Source organism: Spea bombifrons, chromosome 10, assembly GCF_027358695.1.
Source record: "Spea bombifrons isolate aSpeBom1 chromosome 10, aSpeBom1.2.pri, whole genome shotgun sequence".
Classification (NCBI taxonomy): domain Eukaryota; kingdom Metazoa; phylum Chordata; class Amphibia; order Anura; family Pelobatidae; genus Spea; species Spea bombifrons.
This window is the reverse complement of record NC_071096.1, coordinates 17,166,526-17,180,282: the sequence shown is the minus strand read 5'-3', so window position 1 is coordinate 17,180,282 and position 13,757 is coordinate 17,166,526. Positions and strand designations below refer to the sequence as shown.

Sequence of the window (13,757 nt, the reverse complement as noted above, 5' to 3'; positions counted from 1 at the left end):
TTTAGAGGAGCAGCAAAGAAAGTGAAGAAGAAAGTGTGTACCATCTTATGTAGGAAGACATTTGGAAGTTGTGTTTGCGGAAGGAAAGAAAGGCCTGTGTGTATTGCTTTACTCGACAGATGTCGCAGCCTTGTCTTGTGGAAAAGTGAATCTTGGGCAACAGGGTTTTCAGCAGGTGTAAGGTAAGCAAAATGATCTCGCTGGAATGGTTTCAGGATCCACACATATTGAGAGGAGCAGCAAAGAAAGTGAAGAAAAGAGTTTACCATCTTATGTAGGAAGACATTTGGAAGTTGTGTTTGCGGAAGGAAAGGCCTGTGTGTCTATTGCTTTACTCGACAGATGTCGCAGCCTTGTCTTGTGGAAAAGTGAATCTTGGGCAACAGGGTTTTCAGCAGGTGTAAGGTAAGCAAAATGATCTCGCTTGAATGGTTTCAGGATCCACAAAGATTGAGAGGAGCGGCAAAGAAAGTGCAGAAAAAAGTTTGTACCATCTTATGTAGGAAGACATCTGGAAGTTGTGTTCGCGGAAGGAAAGGCCTGTGTGTCTATTGCTTTACTCGACAGATGTCGCAGCCTTGTCTTGTGGAAAAGTGAATCTTGGGCAACAGGGTTTTCAGCAGGTGTAAGGTAAGCAAAATGATCTCGCTGGAATGGTTTCAGGATCCACACATATTGAGAGGAGCAGCAAAGAAAGTGAAGAAAAGAGTTTGTACCATCTTATGTAGGAAGACATTTGGAAGTTGTGTTTGCGGAAGGAAAGAAAGGCCTGTGTGTCTTTTGCTTTACTCGACAGATGTCGCAGCCTTGTCATGTGGAAAAGTGAATCTTGGGCAACAGGGATTTCAGCAGGTGTAAGGTAAGCAAAATGATCTCGCTTGAATGGTTTCAGGATCCACAAAGATTGAGAGGAGCAGCAATTAAAGTGAAGAAAGAAGTTTGTACCATCTAATGTAGGAAGACATTTGGAAGTTGTGTTCGCGGAAGGAAAGGCCTGTGTGTCTATTGCTTTACTCGACAGATGTAGAAGCCTTGTCTTGTGGAAAATTGAATCTTGGGCAACAGGGTTTTCAGCAGGTGTAAGGTAAGCAAAATGAGCTCTCTTGAATAGTTTCAGGATCCACAAAGATCGAGAGGAGCAGCAAAGAAAGTGAAGAAAAAAAGTTTGTACCATCTCCTCAATCGGCATGTTTAGGAAGCTTTGTTTAGCGGTATTTGAAAAGAAGGTTCTTGGGGGAATTGAACAGATAGAGGAGACATGAATGGGTATTGTTTCTGAGATGATGGCAAAAGCCAGTGTATCTTGTACTCAACACATGTGGCAGCAGTGTTCTGGGAGAGATGTGTCCCATGCCCTAAATATAAGAGCGTTGTGAGGTAAGCAGATTGTACTGTTATGATCTCTTTCACAAGTCACTTTATTTAATCTGGAGCAACAAAGTTGATGGTAGGCATCACACGCTACACAGTCTGGTTTTTGCTGTAATTCCTTTTGAAAATGCCTTTTCTCATTTCATCACAAAATGATGTGCACCCTAACATGTGTACCTAACATTTCAAAAGGTCCATGAATTGTCAGTTGTGTCTCTTGTTTGTGCGGGGAATGTTCTTATGCCTTCTCTATCAGATCCCTTCAAGAGACAAAATATCGGACCTTTGCTGCCTAGGAAGACCTCGATAATAGGTGTTACCTTTGAACCTTGAGACCCGTGAATCATTTAGACGCAAAAGGTTTGGACAGAAAACACTGCTAATTTGAGATGTATATGGTGAGGGGAAAGTTGTCTCTCTGCTTTGTGATTCACAGGTGGCAGACCATTATGACCCGAGTCAGTCTTTGAGAGGTGTGTTTTTTTTCTTATTGCTTTCATGACTGTTGCAACAATTTATTTGCATATGGAGGTATCTCTTGTGAACATTTTAACCCATCAGGTACATAGAAGACGGCTTCAAGGCACAAAGCTTCTCAGTTGTAAGACATTTTGATTATGTATGTTCCACAATAAAGCCCATGTGATTTAGGATTGAAATAGGAAGACATTTAGAAGTTGTGTATGTGGAAGGAAAGGCATGTGTGCCTATTGCTTTAGTCGACAGATGTCGCAGCCTTGTCTTGTGGAAAAGTGAATCTTGGGCAACAGGGTTTTCAGAAGGTGTAAGGTAAGCAAAATGATCTCGCTTGAATGGTTTCAGGATCCACAAAGATTGAGAGGAGCGGCAAAGAAAGTGCAGAAAAAAGTTTGTACCATCTTATGTAGGAAGACATTTGGAAGTTGTGTTCGTGGAAGGAAAGGCCTGTGTGTCTATTGCTTTTCTCGACAGATGTCGCAGCCTTGTCTTGTGGAAAAGTGAATCTTGGGCAACAGGGTTTTCAGAAGGTGTAAGGTAAGCAAAATGATCTCGCTTGAATGGTTTCAGGATCCACAATGATTTAGAGGAGCAGCAAAGAAAGTGAAGAAGAAAGTGTGTACCATCTTATGTAGGAAGACATTTGGAAGTTGTGTTTGCGGAAGGAAAGAAAGGCCTGTGTGTATTGCTTTACTCGACAGATGTCGCAGCCTTGTCTTGTGGAAAAGTGAATCTTGGGCAACAGGGTTTTCAGCAGGTGTAAGGTAAGCAAAATGATCTCGCTGGAATGGTTTCAGGATCCACACATATTGAGAGGAGCAGCAAAGAAAGTGAAGAAAAGAGTTTGTACCATCTTATGTAGGAAGACATTTGGAAGTTGTGTTTGCGGAAGGAAAGAAAGGCCTGTGTGTCTTTTGCTTTACTCGACAGATGTCGCAGCCTTGTCTTGTGGAAAAGTGAATCTTGGGCAACAGGGATTTCAGCAGGTGTAAGGTAAGCAAAAATGATCTTGCTTGAATAGTTTCAGGATCCACACAGATTGAGAGGAGCAGCAAAGAAAGCGAAGAAAAAAGTTTGTACCATCTTATGTAGGAAGACAATTGGAAGTTGTGTTTGCGGAAGGAAAGGCCTGTGTGTCTATTGCTTTACTCGACAGATGTCGCAGCCTTGCCTTGTGGAAAAGTGAATCTTGGGCAACAGGGTTTTCAGAAGGTGTAAGGTAAGCAAAATGATCTTGCTTGAATGGTTTCAGGATCCACAAAGATTGAGAGGAGCGGCAAAGAAAGTGAAGAAAAGAGTTTACCATCTTATGTAGGAAGACATTTGGAAGTTGTGTTTGCGGAAGGAAAGGCCTGTGTGTCTATTGCTTTACTCGACAGATGTCGCAGCCTTGTCTTGTGGAAAAGTGAATCTTGGGCAACAGGGTTTTCAGCAGGTGTAAGGTAAGCAAAATGATCTCGCTGGAATGGTTTCAGGATCCACACATATTGAGAGGAGCAGCAAAGAAAGTGAAGAAAAGAGTTTACCATCTTATGTAGGAAGACATTTGGAAGTTGTGTTTGCGGAAGGAAAGGCCTGTGTGTCTATTGCTTTACTCGACAGATGTCGCAGCCTTGTCTTGTGGAAAAGTGAATCTTGGGCAACAGGGTTTTCAGCAGGTGTAAGGTAAGCAAAATGATCTCGCTGGAATGGTTTCAGGATCCACACATATTGAGAGGAGCAGCAAAGAAAGTGAAGAAAAGAGTTTGTACCATCTTATGTAGGAAGACATTTGGAAGTTGTGTTCGTGGAAGGAAAGGCCTGTGCGTCTATTGCTTTACTCGACAGATGTCGCAGCCTTGTCTTGTGGAAAAGTGAATCTTGGGCAACAGGGTTTTCAGAAGGTGTAAGGTAAGCAAAATGATCTCGCTTGAATGGTTTCAGGATCCACAAAGATTTAGAGGAGCAGCAAAGAAAGTGAAGAAGAAAGTGTGTACCATCTTATGTAGGAAGACATTTGGAAGTTGTGTTTGCGGAAGGAAAGAAAGGCCTGTGTGTATTGCTTTACTCGACAGATGTCGCAGCCTTGTCTTGTGGAAAAGTGAATCTTGGGCAACAGGGTTTTCAGCAGGTGTAAGGTAAGCAAAATGATCTTGCTTGAATAGTTTCAGGATCCACACAGATTTAGAGGAGCAGCAAAGAAAGTGAAGAAAAAAGTTTGTACCATCTTATGTAGGAAGACATTTGGAAGTTGTGTTTGCGGAAGGAAAGGCCTGTGTGTCTATTGCTTTACTCGACAGATGTCGCAGCCTTGTCTTGTGGAAAAGTGAATCTTGGGCAACAGGGTTTTCAGAAGGTGTAAGGTAAGCAAAATGACCTCGCTTGAATGGTTTCAGGATCCACAAATATTGAGAGGAGCGGCAAAGAAAGTGAAGAAGAAAGTGTGTACCATCTTATGTAGGAAGTCATTTGGAAGTTGTGTTTGCGGAAGGAAAGGCCTGTGTGTCTATTGCTTTACTCGACAGATGTCGCAGCCTTGTCTTGTGGAAAAGTGAATCTTGGGCAACAGGGTTTTCAGCAGGTGTAAGGTAAGCAAAATGATCTTGCTTGAATAGTTTCAGGATCCACACAGATTGAGAGGAGCAGCAAAGAAAGTGAAGAAAAATGTTTGTACCATCTTATGTAGGAAGACAATTGGAAGTTGTGTTTGCGAAAGGAAAGGCCTGTGTGTCTATTGCTTTACTCGACAGATGTCGCAGCCTTGTCTTGTGGAAAAGTGAATCTTGGGCAACAGGGTTTTCAGAAGGTGTAAGGTAAGCAAAATGATCTTGCTTGAATTTTTTCAGGATCCACAAAGATTGAGAGGAGCGGCAAAGAAAGTGCAGAAAAAAGTTTGTACCATCTTATGTAGGAAGACATCTGGAAGTTGTGTTCGCGGAAGGAAAGGCCTGTGTGTCTATTGCTTTACTCGACAGATGTCGCAGCCTTGTCTTGTGGAAAAGTGAATCTTGGGCAACAGGGTTTTCAGCAGGTGTAAGGTAAGCAAAATGATCTCGCTGGAATGGTTTCAGGATCCACACATATTGAGAGGAGCAGCAAAGAAAGTGAAGAAAAGAGTTTGTACCATCTTATGTAGGAAGACATTTGGAAGTTGTGTTTGCGGAAGGAAAGAAAGGCCTGTGTGTCTTTTGCTTTACTCGACAGATGTCGCAGCCTTGTCATGTGGAAAAGTGAATCTTGGGCAACAGGGATTTCAGCAGGTGTAAGGTAAGCAAAATGATCTCGCTTGAATGGTTTCAGGATCCACAAAGATTGAGAGGAGCAGCAATTAAAGTGAAGAAAGAAGTTTGTACCATCTTATGTAGGAAGACATTTGGAAGTTGTGTTCGCGGAAGGAAAGGCCTGTGTGTCTATTGCTTTACTCGACAGATGTAGAAGCCTTGTCTTGTGGAAAATTGAATCTTGGGCAACAGGGTTTTCAGCAGGTGTAAGGTAAGCAAAATGAGCTCTCTTGAATAGTTTCAGGATCCACAAAGATCGAGAGGAGCAGCAAAGAAAGTGAAGAAAAAAGTTTGTACCATCTCCTCAATCGGCATGTTTAGGAAGCTTTGTTTAGCGGTATTTGAAAAGAAGGTTCTTGGGGGAATTGAACAGATAGAGGAGACATGAATGGGTATTGTTTCTGAGATGATGGCAAAAGCCAGTGTATCTTGTACTCAACACATGTGGCAGCAGTGTTCTGGGAGAGATGTGTCCCATGCCCTAAATATAAGAGCGTTGTGAGGTAAGCAGATTGTACTGTTATGATCTCTTTCACAAGTCACTTTATTTAATCTGGAGCAACAAAGTTGATGGTAGGCATCACACGCTACACAGTCTGGTTTTTGCTGTAATTCCTTTTGAAAATGCCTTTTCTCATTTCATCACAAAATGATGTGCACCCTAACATGTGTACCTAACATTTCAAAAGGTCCATGAATTGTCAGTTGTGTCTCTTGTTTGTGCGGGGAATGTTCTTATGCCTTCTCTATCAGATCCCTTCAAGAGACAAAATATCGGACCTTTGCTGCCTAGGAAGACCTCGATAATAGGTGTTACCTTTGAACCTTGAGACCCGTGAATCATTTAGACGCTAAAGGTTTGGACAGAAAACACTGCTAATTTGAGATGTATATGGTGAGGGGAAAGTTGTCTCTCTGCTTTGTGATTCACAGGTGGCAGACCATTATGACCCGAGTCAGTCTTTGAGAGGTGTGTTTTTTTTCTTATTGCTTTCATGACTGTTGCAACAATGTATTTGCATATGGGGGTATCTCTTGTGAACATTTTAACCCATCAGGTACATAGAAGACGGCTTCAAGGCACAAAGCTTCTCAGTTGTAAGACATTTTGATTATGTATGTTCCACAATAAAGCCCATGTGATTTAGGATTGAAATAGGAAGACATTTAGAAGTTGTGTATGTGGAAGGAAAGGCATGTGTGCCTATTGCTTTAGTCGACAGATGTCGCAGCCTTGTCTTGTGGAAAAGTGAATCTTGGGCAACAGGGTTTTCAGAAGGTGTAAGGTAAGCAAAATGATCTCGCTTGAATGGTTTCAGGATCCACAAAGATTGAGAGGAGCGGCAAAGAAAGTGCAGAAAAAAGTTTGTACCATCTTATGTAGGAAGACATTTGGAAGTTGTGTTCGTGGAAGGAAAGGCCTGTGTGTCTATTGCTTTACTCGACAGATGTCGCAGCCTTGTCTTGTGGAAAAGTGAATCTTGGGCAACAGGGTTTTCAGAAGGTGTAAGGTAAGCAAAATGATCTCGCTTGAATGGTTTCAGGATCCACAATGATTTAGAGGAGCAGCAAAGAAAGTGAAGAAGAAAGTGTGTACCATCTTATGTAGGAAGACATTTGGAAGTTGTGTTTGCGGAAGGAAAGAAAGGCCTGTGTGTATTGCTTTACTCGACAGATGTCGCAGCCTTGTCTTGTGGAAAAGTGAATCTTGGGCAACAGGGTTTTCAGCAGGTGTAAGGTAAGCAAAATGATCTCGCTGGAATGGTTTCAGGATCCACACATATTGAGAGGAGCAGCAAAGAAAGTGAAGAAAAGAGTTTGTACCATCTTATGTAGGAAGACATTTGGAAGTTGTGTTTGCGGAAGGAAAGAAAGGCCTGTGTGTCTTTTGCTTTACTCGACAGATGTCGCAGCCTTGTCTTGTGGAAAAGTGAATCTTGGGCAACAGGGTTTTCAGCAGGTGTAAGGTAAGCAAAATGATCTCGCTGGAATGGTTTCAGGATCCACACATATTGAGAGGAGCAGCAAAGAAAGTGAAGAAAAGAGTTTGTACCATCTTATGTAGGAAGACATTTGGAAGTTGTGTTTGCGGAAGGAAAGAAAGGCCTGTGTGTCTTTTGCTTTACTCGACAGATGTCGCAGCCTTGTCTTGTGGAAAAGTGAATCTTGGGCAACAGGGATTTCAGCAGGTGTAAGGTAAGCAAAATGATCTTGCTTGAATAGTTTCAGGATCCACACAGATTGAGAGGAGCAGCAAAGAAAGTGAAGAAAAAAGTTTGTACCATCTTATGTAGGAAGACATTTGGAAGTTGTGTTTGCGGAAGGAAAGGCCTGTGTGTCTATTGCTTTACTCGACAGATGTAGAAGCCTTGTCTTGTGGAAAAGTGAATCTTGGGCAACAGGGTTTTCAGAAGGTGTAAGGTAAGCAAAATGACCTCGCTTGAATGGTTTCCGGATCCACAAAGATTGAGAGGAGCGGCAAAGAAAGTGAAGAAGAAAGTGTGTACCATCTTATGTAGGAAGACATTTGGAAGTTGTGTTTGCGGAAGGAAAGAAAGGCCTGTGTGTTTATTGCTTTACTCGACAGATGTCGCAGCCTTGTCTTGTGGAAAAGTGAATCTTGGGCAACAGGGTTTTCAGCAGGTGTAAGGTAAGCAAAATGATCTTGCTTGAATAGTTTCAGGATCCACACAGATTGAGAGGAGCAGCAAAGAAAGTGAAGAAAAAAGTTTGTACCATCTTATGTCGGAAGACATTTGGAAGTTGTGTTTGCGGAAGGAAAGGCCTGTGTGTCTATTGCTTTACTCGACAGATGTCGCAGCCTTGTCTTGTGGAAAAGTGAATCTTGGGCAACAGGGTTTTCAGAAGGTGTAAGATAAGCAAAATGATCTCGCTTGAATGGTTTCAGGATCCACAAAGATTGAGAGGAGCAGCAAGGAAAGTGAAGAAAAAAGTTTGTACCATCTTATGTAGGAAGACATTTGGAAGTTGTGTTCGCGGAAGGAAAGGCCTGTGTGTCTATTGCTTTACTCGACAGATGTAGCAGCCTTGTCTTGTGGAAAAGTGAATCTTGGGCAACAGGGTTTTCAGCAGGTGTAAGGTTAGCAAAATGAGCTCTCTTGAATAGTTTCAGGATCCACAAAGATCGATAGGAGCAGCAAAGAAAGTGAAGAAAAAAGTTTGTACCATCTCCTCAATCGGCATGTTTAGGAAGCTTTGTTTAGCGGTATTTGAAAAGAAGGTTCTTTGGGGAATTGAACAGATAGAGGAGACATGAATGGATATTGTTTCTGAGATGATGGCAAAAGCCAGTGTATCTTGTACTCAACACATGTGGCAGCAGTGTTCTGGGAGAGATGTGTCCCATGCCCTAAATATTAGAGCGTTGTGAGGTAAGCAGATTGTACTGTTAGGATCTCTTTCACAAGTCACTTTATTTAATTTGGAGCAACAAAGTTGATGGTAGGCATCACACGCTACACAGTCTGGTTTTTGCTGTAATTCCTTTTGAAAATGCCTTTTCTCATTTCATCACAAAATGATGTGCACCCTAACATGTGTACCTAACATTTCAAAAGGTCCATGAATTGTCAGTTGTGTCTCTTGTTTGTGCGGGGAATGTTCTTATGCCTTCTCTATCAGATCCCTTCAAGAGACAAAATATCGGACCTTTGCTGCCTAGGAAGACCTCGATAATAGGTGTTACCTTTGAACCTTGAGACCCGTGAATCATTTAGACGCAAAAGGTTTGGACAGAAAACACTGCTAATTTGAAATGTATATGGTGAGGGGAAAGTTGTCTCTCTGCTTTGTGATTCACAGGTGGCAGACCATTATGACCCGAGTCAGTCTTTGAGAGGTGTTTTTTTTCTTATTGCTTTCATGACTGTTGCAACAATGTATTTGCATATGGGGGTATCTCTTGTGAACATTTTAACCCATCAGGTACATAGAAGACGGCTTCAAGGCACAAAGCTTCTCAGTTGTAAGACATTTTGATTATGTATGTTCCACAATAAAGCCCATGTGATTTAGGATTGAAATAGGAAGACATTTAGAAGTTGTGTATGTGGAAGGAAAGGCATGTGTGCCTATTGCTTTAGTCGACAGATGTCGCAGCCTTGTCTTGTGGAAAAGTGCATCTTGGGCAACAGGGTTTTCAGAAGGTGTAAGGTAAGCAAAATGATCTCGCTTGAATGGTTTCAGGATCCACAAAGATTGAGAGGAGCGGCAAAGAAAGTGCAGAAAAAAGTTTGTACCATCTTATGTAGGAAGACATTTGGAAGTTGTGTTCGTGGAAGGAAAGGCCTGTGTGTCTATTGCTTTACTCGACAGATGTCGCAGCCTTGTCTTGTGGAAAAGTGAATCTTGGGCAACAGGGTTTTCAGAAGGTGTAAGGTAAGCAAAATGATCTCGCTTGAATGGTTTCAGGATCCACAAAGATTTAGAGGAGCAGCAAAGAAAGTGAAGAAGAAAGTGTGTACCATCTTATGTAGGAAGACATTTGGAAGTTGTGTTTGCGGAAGGAAAGAAAGGCCTGTGTGTATTGTTTTACTCGACAGATGTCGCAGCCTTGTCTTGTGGAAATGTGAATCTTGGGCAACAGGGTTTTCAGCAGGTGTAAGGTAAGCAAAATGATCTCGCTGGAATGGTTTCAGGATCCACACATATTGAGAGGAGCAGCAAAGAAAGTGAAGAAAAGAGTTTGTACCATCTTATGTCGGAAGACATTTGGAAGTTGTGTTTGCAGAAGGAAAGAAAGGCCTGTGTGTCTTTTGCTTTACTCGACAGATGTCGCAGCCTTGTCTTGTGGAAAAGTGAATCTTGGGCAACAGGGTTTTCAGAAGGTGTAAGGTAAGCAAAATGATCTTGCTTGAATAGTTTCAGGATCCACACAGATTGAGAGGAGCAGCAAAGAAAGTGAAGAAAAAAGTTTGTACCATCTTATGTAGGAAGACAATTGGAAGTTGTGTTTGCAGAAGGAAAGGCCTGTGTGTCTATTGCTTTACTTGACAGATGTCGCAGCCTTGTCTTGTGGAAAAGTGAATCTTGGGCAACAGGGTTTTCAGCAGGTGTAAGGTAAGCAAATGATCTTGCTTGAATAGTTTCAGGATCCACACAGATTGAGAGGAGCAGCAAAGAAAGTGAAGAAAAAAATTTGTACCATCTTATGTCGGAAGACATTTGGAAGTTGTGTTTGCGGAAGGAAAGGCCTGTGTGTCTATTGCTTTACTCGACAGATGTCGCAGCCTTGTCTTGTGGAAAAGTGAATCTTGGGCAACAGGGTTTTCAGAAGGTGTAAGGTAAGCAAAATGATCTCGCTTGAATGGTTTCAGGATCCACAAAGATTTAGAGGAGCAGCAAAGAAAGTGAAGAAGAAAGTGTGTACCATCTTATGTAGGAAGACATTTGGAAGTTGTGTTTGCGGAAGGAAAGAAAGGCCTGTGTGTATTGCTTTACTCGACAGATGTCGCAGCCTTGTCTTGTGGAAAAGTGAATCTTGGGCAACAGGGTTTTCAGCAGGTGTAAGGTAAGCAAAATGATCTCGCTGGAATGGTTTCAGGATCCACACATATTGAGAGGAGCAGCAAAGAAAGTGAAGAAAAGAGTTTGTACCATCTTATGTAGGAAGACATTTGGAAGTTGTGTTTGCGGAAGGAAAGAAAGGCCTGTGTGTCTTTTGCTTTACTCGACAGATGTCGCAGCCTTGTCTTGTGGAAAAGTGAATCTTGGGCAACAGGGATTTCAGCAGGTGTAAGGTAAGCAAAATTATCTTGCTTGAATAGTTTCAGGATCCACACAGATTGAGAGGAGCAGCAAAGAAAGTGAAGAAAAAAGTTTGTACCATCTTATGTAGGAAGACAATTGGAAGTTGTGTTTGCAGAAGGAAAGGCCTGTGTGTCTATTGCTTTACTCGACAGATGTCGCAGCCTTGTCTTGTGGAAAAGTGAATCTTGGGCAACAGGGATTTCAGCAGGTGTAAGGTAAGCAAAATGATCTTGCTTGAATAGTTTCAGGATCCACACAGATTGAGAGGAGCAGCAAAGAAAGTGAAGAAAAAAGTTTGTACCATCTTATGTAGGAAGACAATTGGAAGTTGTGTTTGCGGAAGAAAAGGCCTGTGTGTCTATTGCTTTACTCGACAGGTGTCGCAGCCTTGTCTTGTTGAAAAATGAATCTTGGGCAACAGGGTTTTCAGAAGGTGTAAGGTAAGCAAAATGATCTTGCTTGAATGGTTTCAGGATCCACAAAGATTGAGAGGAGCGGCAAAGAAAGTGCAGAAAAAAGTTTGTACCATCTTATGTAGGAAGACATCTGGAAGTTGTGTATGTGGAAGGAAAGGCCTGTGTGTCTATTGCTTTACTCGACAGATGTCGCAGCCTTGTCTTGTGGAAAAGTGAATCTTGGGCAACAGGGTTTTCAGCAGGTGTAAGGTAAGCAAAATGATCTTGCTTGAATGGTTTCAGGATCCACAAAGATTGAGAGGAGCAGCAAAGAAAGTGAAGAAAAAAGTTTGTACCATCTTATGCCTTCTCTATCAGATCCCTTCAAGACACAAAATATCGGACCTTTGCTGCCTAGGAAGACCTTGATTATAGTTGTTGCCTTTGAACCTTGAGACTCGTCAATCATTGAGACGCAAAGGGTTTGGACAGAAAACACTGTTAATTTGAAATGTATAGGGTGAAGGGAAAGTTGTCTCTCTGCTTTGTGTTTCACAGGTGGCAGACCATTATGACCCGAGTCAGTCTTCGAGAGGTGTGTTTTTTTTCTTATTGCTTTCATGACTGTTGCAACAATGTATTTGGATATGGTGGTATCTCTTGTGAACATTTTAACCCATCAGGTACATAGAAGACGGCTTCAAGACACAAAGCTTATCAGTCGTAAGACTTTTTGATTATGTATGTTCTACAATAAAGCCTGTGTGATCTAGGATTAACGTAGGAAGACGTTTAGAAGTTGTGTATGTGGAAGAAAAGGCCTGTGTGTCTATTGCTTTAGTCGACAGATGCCGCAGCCTTGTCTTGTGGAAAAGTGAATCTTGGGCAACAGGGATTTCAGCAGGTGTAAGGTAAGCAAAATGATCTTGCTTGAATAGTTTCAGGATCCACAAAGATCGAGAGGAGCAGCAAAGAAAGTGAAGAAAAAAAGTTTGTACCATCTCCTCAATCGGCATGTTTAGGAAGCTTTGTTTAGCGGTATTTGAAAAGAAGGTTCTTTGGGGAATTGAACAGATAGAGGCGACATGAATGGATATTGTTTCTGAGATGAAGGCAAAAGCCAGTGTATCTTCTACTCAACACATGTGGCAGCAGTGTTCTGGGAGAGATGTGTCCCATGCCCTAAATATTAGAGCGTTGTGAGGTAAGCAGATTCTACTGTTAGGATCTCTTTCACAAGTCACTTTATTTAATTTGGAGCAACAAAGTTGATGGTAGGCATCACACGCTACACAGTCTCGTTTTTGCTGTAATTCCTTTTGAAAATGCCTTCTCTCATTTCATCACAAAATGATGTGCACCCTAACATGTGTACCTAACATTTCAAAAGGTCCATGAATTGTCAGTTGTGTCTCTTGTTTGTGCGGGGAATGTTCTTATGCCTTCTCTATCAGATCCCTTCAAGAGACAAAATATCAGACCTTTGCTGCCTAGGAAGACCTCGATAATAGGTGTTACCTTTGAACCTTGAGACCCGTGAATCATTTAGACGCAAAAGGTTTGGACAGAAAACACTGCTAATTTGAAATGTATATGGTGAGGGGAAAGTTGTCTCTCTGCTTTGTGATTCACAGGTGGCAGACCATTATGACCCGAGTCAGTCTTTGAGAGGTGTGTTTTTTTTCTTATTGCTTTCATGACTGTTGCAACAATGTATTTGGATATGGGGGTATCTCTTGTGAACATTTTAACCCATCAGGTACATAGAAGACGGCTTCAAGGCACAAAGCTTCACAGTTGTAAGACATTTTGATTATGTATGTTCCACAATAAAGCCCATGTGATTTAGGATTGAAATAGGAAGACATTTAGAAGTTGTGTATGTGGAAGGAAAGGCATGTGTGCCTATTGCTTTAGTTGACAGATGTCGCAGCCTTGTCTTGTGGAAAAGTGAATCTTGGGCAACAGGGTTTTCAGAAGGTGTAAGGTAAGCAAAATGATCTCGCTTGAATGGTTTCAGGATCCACAAAGATTGAGAGGAGCGGCAAAGAAAGTGCAGAAAAAAGTTTGTACCATCTTATGTAGGAAGACATTTGGAAGTTGTGTTCGTGGAAGGAAAGGCCTGTGTGTCTATTGCTTTACTCGACAGATGTCGCAGCCTTGTCTTGTGGAAAAGTGAATCTTGGGCAACAGGGTTTTCAGAAGGTGTAAGGTAAGCAAAATGATCTCGTTTGAATGGTTTCAGGATCCACAATGATTTAGAGGAGCAGCAAAGAAAGTGAAGAAGAAAGTGTGTACCATCTTATGTAGGAAGACATTTGGAAGTTATGTTTGCGGAAGGAAAGAAAGGCCTGTGTGTATTGCTTTACTCGACAGATGTCGCAGCCTTGTCTTGTGGAAAAGTGAATCTTGGGCAACAGGGTTTTCAGCAGGTGTAAGGTAAGCAAAATGATCTCGCTGGAATGGTTTCAGGATCCACACATAT

At 41.9% G+C, this 13,757-nt stretch overlaps 1 long non-coding RNA gene across 1 annotated transcript in view; it reads left to right on the top strand.

Moving 5' to 3' along the window:
* LOC128467410 (uncharacterized) overlaps positions 1-12,249 on the top strand; it is a 96,147-nt gene extending 83,898 nt beyond the window's left edge. The window contains exon 2 of the long non-coding RNA XR_008345715.1: positions 10,096-12,249. This is a non-coding gene — a long non-coding RNA (uncharacterized LOC128467410). The remainder of the gene's footprint in view (positions 1-10,095) is intronic.
* The last annotated feature ends 1,508 nt before the right edge of the window (positions 12,250-13,757 follow it).